The sequence below is a fragment of the Nerophis ophidion genome, unplaced genomic scaffold (assembly GCF_033978795.1).
Source record: "Nerophis ophidion isolate RoL-2023_Sa unplaced genomic scaffold, RoL_Noph_v1.0 HiC_scaffold_36, whole genome shotgun sequence".
Taxonomy (NCBI): Eukaryota; Metazoa; Chordata; class Actinopteri; order Syngnathiformes; family Syngnathidae; genus Nerophis; species Nerophis ophidion.
This window is the reverse complement of record NW_026906958.1, coordinates 43,097-50,980: the sequence shown is the minus strand read 5'-3', so window position 1 is coordinate 50,980 and position 7,884 is coordinate 43,097.

The following is a 7,884-nucleotide window of genomic DNA, read 5'->3' as shown; positions in this document are numbered from 1 at the left end:
CAGAATAGATGTCAGTCACAAGACTTCAGGTGTTTTTTCCCTCTTTGATCATTTGCACAATACAAGGGCGCCATCTACTGTACAAAGAATGTTATAACATGTAATAATACAACATTTCTATTTTTGTTTGTCGTCAGACATTCAGTCGTTGTCGTTCTCAAAAACATATGCAAGTATTTTGCGTCATGTTTGCTGAGGTAACAATGAATGGATGTATAGTGAGCAGACAACATGTGGACACAGCATATGTGGCGCCATTCTTCTTCTCTTATTGTGTTTACACACACAATTATACATGATATGTACATATACAAGTGTCTTTTATTACTAATAATTAGTTCAAGTTCAAGTTTATTGTTCTTTGGTCAATGGTCAACAAAGCAAACAAACAGTTGTACATTCATAGATTGAAAATAAAAAGTTGTACATTCAGAGATTGAAAATAAAAAATGTTACAGACCGAAAGGGTTTAGGCTGAACTTAAACACTTATTGTGCCTAACCCTGTAAACAATTTCAAGTACAAAATAAACTTCGTAAAATTACAAAATGTCCTTTGCACAACTTATTATAAACAACATTATAAACAACATGAACGTAGTTCAATTTTATACACAGTACAGGCATGTGAAATATCCCTGTGTACATATAAGACCTTTGCACTAATTATATATACAATATATACAAACAATTGTACTTCTATTATTATTTATATCTCATGTTTAATTTTTAATTAACATTCATCATAGTATTAACTACAATGTTAATTCAAGAGTGATATATTTTTTCAAGACATTGGTCTTAAAGTGTTTTTTCAATGTGTGAATGGAACTGGAACATTTGAAGGAATCATCCAAGCTGTTCCACAGTTGAACTCCTCTAACAGAAACACATCTACTTTTTAAGCTCATTCTTATTTTGGCTTTCTGAAAGAAGGCTGAACCTCTGAGGTCATAGGGATTCTCTCTGGGTTTAAATCTCACTTGTAAACACCAAGGCAGCATGTGGTTATGAGCTTTGAAAGCCACAATAGTAGAATTGAGGTCAACAAGATGGTGCAGTTTTAATGTTTTTAATTGAATGAACAGAGCATTGGTATGGTCATGATAATTCGCATAAGTTACAATTCTAATCGCTTTCTTTTGAAGTGAAAATGTAGAGTTGATGTTTGATTTGTAATTGTTTCCCCAGATTTCAACACAATAATTAAGATATGGGAGTATGAAAGAATTATATAACATGATAAGAGCCTTTTGATTCACAGAGTTTTTAATTTTATGTAACATAGCAATATTTTTTGCCATCTTTGTCTTAAGTATATTTATGTACAGTTTCCAATTTAATTTATCATCTATATAGATTCCCAAAAATGTTATTGAATACACCCTTTCTATCTCCATATCATCAATTCTTATATGACGCTGTATGTTATTTTTCTTATTTCCAAAAATGATATATTTAGTTTTATTTAGGTTGATTGATAGTTTATTGCCATCAAACCATTGCTTTAGTATGTGGAGTTCGATCTCTAAAACCTCTAGGAGTTGGTCAAGGTCTTGCCCAGAACAGTACAGACTTGTATCATCAGCAAAAAGAATACAGTTGAGTTTTTTAAGGATTTTGGAAATATCATTAATATATAGTAAAAATAATTTTGGTCCCAGTACAGAACCTTGGGGTACTCCATGTGTTATGATCTTTTTGTGTGAATCTACATTGTTCATATACACATACTGCTCTCTGCCACCAAGATAACTTTTCAACCAATCATGAGCAAGACCTCTGACACCATACCTCTGCATTTTGTTTAAAAGCAATGTGTGATCGATGGTGTCAAAGGCCTTGCTCAGGTCAATAAAAACACCAACAGCAAAGTCCCTCTTATCAATTGCAGTGGTTACCTCCTCAACTAGTTCCATCACTGCCATGGAAGTGGACCTGTTGGATCAAAAAACGTATTGGTGTTCACTTAGCAGGTGATGTTTATCAATAAAACTGTCAAGTCTTGACACAAATAATTTTTCAAGGACTTTTGAAAATTGTGAGAGTAAAGAAATAGGCCTATAGTTTGTGAACTGATGCGTATCTCCACTTTTAAAAATGGGAATGACTTTTGCCGTTTTCATTTTCTTTGGGAAGACACCTTTTATAAAAGAAATATTGCAAATATAAGTGAAGGGAACAGCTATAAAATTAACAACTACTTTGATCAGAAAAAAGTCCAAGTCACAACAGTCTGTTGACTTCTTGTTTTCCTGAGAATTTACAATTGTTTTGATTTCACTTTCATTAACGGGGGAAATAAAAAACAATTCTAAATTGTTTTGAATGGTTTGTTCATTAAATTTTGCACTGTTTTCAGGTTGTACAATTTCATTTGCTAGATGAGGTCCAACATTTACAAAACAATTGTTAAAAGCATCAGTTATCCCTTTAGGGTCATTTATAGTTAGATTATTTTCTATAAAATAGCTAGGATGTTCCTTATGTGTCATGTTTTTTTTTTTTAATGATACCATTTAAAACTTTCCACGTACCCTGGATGCTATTTTGATGTTGTTCTAATAGGTTACAGTAATATGTTCGCTTGCTGTGCTTTATTATTGGTGTTAACTTATTTTTGTACGTTTTATATTTGTGTTCAGCTTCTTTGGTTCTGTACTTTAAATGTCTTCTGTAAAGATAATTTTTCTTTTTGCAAGACTTCAGTATTCCTCTTGTGATCCACGGTTTGTCTTTAACGGTGCTGTCTTTAATGAGTAGCAGTGTAAGAAACACAAGTGTGCTGGTGAGAACAGCAGCAGCAAATGAAACTGCAGGATTTGAAATAAACTGTCCAGACTTTCATTTTGACTTTCTAACAACATCAGCACATATAACATGTGTGACATTGTTGTTTGTCTAACAAACTGTTTAATATGCTTCTACATTTATAGATTTGATCATATGAAATATTGAAGTGTGACATATTTGTATTTGTAATTGTTAATAATCCCATAGATTATCACCTTTATATGATATACATATGTACTGGTTCACATCTGAAACATCTTCTGGACCACTTCAGGAAGCATATTATTATTTACTTTATACATCATTTGAACAGTTGTCTTTTATACAATTTTAAAATGTGTGATTTTATGAATCATTTGTTGGGTCTCTATAATCTATTTTATTCATTACCGTCATTACTCTGTATCATGATGATTGTGTTGTGATTATTTTATATGTATGTCCCCAGACCTTTATGCAATATAACAGAGAGAAAATGGCTGAATTGTTTGTGGGAGGATTTTTATTTTTTTATATTATTTTTTTAAATATTTTTACAAACTTACATTCGTGGATAAAACAAAAATTTCCATTATTGGGTTTCGTGTTTAATGTGTTTTCTTTTTAAACATCCCCAAAACAATATCAATATCAATCAAAGTTCGGAGTGTCAGTAAAAAGCCAATATTGTACATCATCCTACAGATATACTTTGCATTATGTTGGAGCCAAATTAACTTATTTGTTTATTTAGTTTTTATTTTGTTTTCTCTAATTGATTGCTGGCCTCAGGTCATGCTGAATTTCCTTTTCGGCAGATTGCTCCGCCCACTTCCTCTTGAGAACCAGGAGATGTTGACAGGGATGGGACCGTTGCTATGGTGCGGTTGCTATGGTAACGTGATTTAATTGGGTTCAGGTGGGAGTATTCGGGGCGATTGCATGGAGGACACAAACAGTTTAGGACGGTGCCGTGCGTGGTCAGGTCTCGCTGCTGTGACAATGTTCCATTCAAGCCAAGGTCAGCATACTTTATGTTCTACAGCCTACATGTCATTTCAGTTTGATAGCTTAAAATAAACGGATTCTCATATGCAAACATATTTCCACAGTACTGGACATTGAATCATTTGCACGCATCAAACTAGTCAACACAGTCGCCCTCAGTATCAGCTTAAAGGTCAAGGCTGTACAACAATACCAACATGTACAGTAACGCCCACAAACACTTGCCTTTTGTCAGCAAAGTTCTTGTAAAAAAGAAAAGAAGAATGTTGCCGAGCTAATGTCCCGCCTATCCTCTCCCGAGAGCCACTCACGACTTCATCTGGGACACAAAGGACAAGACAAAAAGTGAAAGACAGCTTTAAGGACTTCAACACAAAATGTGTGCATCCTTTCTAACGGCCACTGGGGGGCAGTAGAGGTAACTATTCCAGCAAGGTTTTCCAAAGTGTTTTACAAGGTCTGACTCCAATTGCCTACCTGGTCTGTGTGACTACACTCTGGCAACCCATGTTGTCTGATATAGTCCTCAAACATACATTTTGCTACTGTAAAGACACGCTGGAAAAGGTTGACATAGCGTGTAAAGTAGTCTTTAACCCACAAGTACACACCTGTTGTCCTGAGATGTAACAGGTAACTCAGTAATATTCATAGCAGCAGATCTTATCATGTTGAAATGTACCATCTTTATCTTTCATGATGGTCACTTACCATGACTTGATTAACGTGGACCCCAACTTAAACAAGTCGAAAAACTTATTTGGGTGTTAACATTTAGTGGTCAATTATACGGAATATGTACTGTACTGTGCTATCAACTAATACAAGTAATCAATCACTGCAGTTAAGCGGCTTGAAACAAGCGTCCAGTGAATGTTTGGCTTTACCGTGTCTGATTTCACATTTCACTTTCCTTTTCTTGGATGCTTTGCCACCAGAAGATTCAGCCTCACACTTTTCCTCTCCTCCCACTTTTAGTAGTTTGGCCACAGCGATTCAATGGCATGAATTGTTTCAGCTTTAGTTTTTACTTCCTGATCCAACACTGGCTTGGAATCTAACCCATGCAAGGCAGAAGTGCCAAATGTGACTATCATAAACAGAAATAAAAGCATAAAATGGGTGAAGTCAGCAGAAAGCGAACAAGAGCCAAGGTGAAAGATGTTCTTCTGCTTGGAGACGGCACATATCTAACATTAACATACACACCTTGATGAGTTACCCACTAGATGTCTAAAGTCTGTGCTGAGCAGTTTGTCAGCACAATTCCTTCATCTCGTTAAGGTCTCACTTCAGACTGGAACATTTGCAAAGGCCTTAAAGGGGCTGTTTGCAACATTTACACAGATGTCTAGAGGGCGCTAACTTTCCAATTGATTTCACACAGCATATCCCTCCTTCTTTCAGCTTCTAGGACGTAATGATGTAACTACATACCTGCGTAACACATGCATTAGTTGTTAGCTAATAATAGTCATTTGGATGTAATGATGTAACTACATACCTGCGTAACACATGCATTAGTTGTTAGCTAATAATAGTCATTTGGATGTAATGATGTAACTACATACCTGCGTAACACATGCATTAGTTGTTAGCTAATAATAGTCATTTGGATGTAATGATGTAACTACATACCTGCGTAACACATGCAATAGTTGTTAGCTAATAATAGTCATTTGGATGTAATGATGTAACTACATACCTGCGTAACACATGCATTAGTTGTTAGCTAATAATAGTCATTTGGATGTAATTATGTAACTACATACCTGCGTAACACATGCATTAGTTGTTAGCTAATAATAGTCATTTGGATGTAATGATGTAACTACATACCTGCGTAACACATGCATTACATGTGGCTGTTGTTAGCTAATAATAGTCATTTGGATGTAATGATGTAACTACATACCTGCGTAACACATGCATTAGTTGTTAGCTAATAATAGTCATTTGGATGTAATGATGTAACTACATACCTGCGTAACACATGCATTAGATGTTAGCTAATAATAGTCATTTGGATGTAATGATGTAACTACATACCTGCGTAACACATGCATTAGTTGTTAGCTAATAATAGTCATTTGGATGTAATGATGTAACTACATACCTGCGTAACACATGCATTACATGTGGCTGTTGTTAGCTAATAGTCATTTGGATGTAATGATGTAACTACATACCTGCGTAACACATGCATTAGTTGTTAGCTAATAATAGTCATTTGGATGTAATGATGTAACTACATACCTGCGTAACACATGCATTACATGTGGCTGTTGTTAGCTAATAATAGTCATTTGGATGTAATGATGTAACTACATACCTGCGTAACACACGCATTAGTTGTTAGCTAATAATAGTCATTTGGATGTAATGATGTAACTACATACCTGCGTAACACATGCATTACATGTGGCTGTTGTTAGCTAATAATAGTCATTTGGATGTAATGATGTAACTACATACCTGCGTAACACATGCATTAGTTGTTAGCTAATAATAGTCATTTGGATGTAATGATGTAACTACATACCTGCGTAACACATGCATTAGTTGTTAGCTAATATTAGTCATTTGGATGTAATTATGTAACTACATACCTGCGTAACACATGCATTAGTTGTTAGCTAATAATAGTCATTTGGATGTAATGATGTAACTACATACCTGCGTAACACATGCATTAGTTGTTAGCTAATAATAGTCATTTGGATGTAATGATGTAACTACATACCTGCGTAACACATGCATTAGTTGTTAGCTAATAATAGTCATTTGGATGTAATGATGTAACTACATACCTGCGTAACACATGCATTAGTTGTTAGCTAATAATAGTCATTTGGATGTAATGATGTAACTACATACCTGCGTAACACATGCATTAGTTGTTAGCTAATAATAGTCATTTGGATGTAATGATGTAACTACATACCTGCGTAACACATGCATTAGTTGTTAGCTAATAATAGTCATTTGGATGTAATGATGTAACTACATACCTGCGTAACACATGCATTACATGTTAGCTAATAATAGTCATTTGGATGTAATGATGTAACTACATACCTGCGTAACACATGCATTAGTTGTTAGCTAATAATAGTCATTTGGATGTAATGATGTAACTACATACCTGCGTAACACATGCATTAGTTGTTAGCTAATAATAGTCATTTGGATGTAATGATGTAACTACATACCTGCGTAACACATGCATTAGTTGTTAGCTAATAATAGTCATTTGGATGTAATGATGTAACTACATACCTGCGTAACACATGCATTACATGTTAGCTAATAATAGTCATTTGGATGTAATGATGTAACTACATACCTGCGTAACACATGCATTAGTTGTTAGCTAATAATAGTCATTTGGATGTAATGATGTAACTACATACCTGCGTAACACATGCATTAGTTGTTAGCTAATAATAGTCATTTGGATGTAATGATGTAACTACATACCTGCGTAACACATGCAATAGTTGTTAGCTAATAATAGTCATTTGGATGTAATGATGTAACTACATACCTGCGTAACACATGCATTAGTTGTTAGCTAATAATAGTCATTTGGATGTAATTATGTAACTACATACCTGCGTAACACATGCATTAGTTGTTAGCTAATAATAGTCATTTGGATGTAATGATGTAACTACATACCTGCGTAACACATGCATTACATGTGGCTGTTGTTAGCTAATAATAGTCATTTGGATGTAATGATGTAACTACATACCTGCGTAACACATGCATTAGTTGTTAGCTAATAATAGTCATTTGGATGTAATGATGTAACTACATACCTGCGTAACACATGCATTAGATGTTAGCTAATAATAGTCATTTGGATGTAATGATGTAACTACATACCTGCGTAACACATGCATTAGTTGTTAGCTAATAATAGTCATTTGGATGTAATGATGTAACTACATACCTGCGTAACACATGCATTACATGTGGCTGTTGTTAGCTAATAGTCATTTGGATGTAATGATGTAACTACATACCTGCGTAACACATGCATTAGTTGTTAGCTAATAATAGTCATTTGGATGTAATGATGTAACTACATACCTGCGTA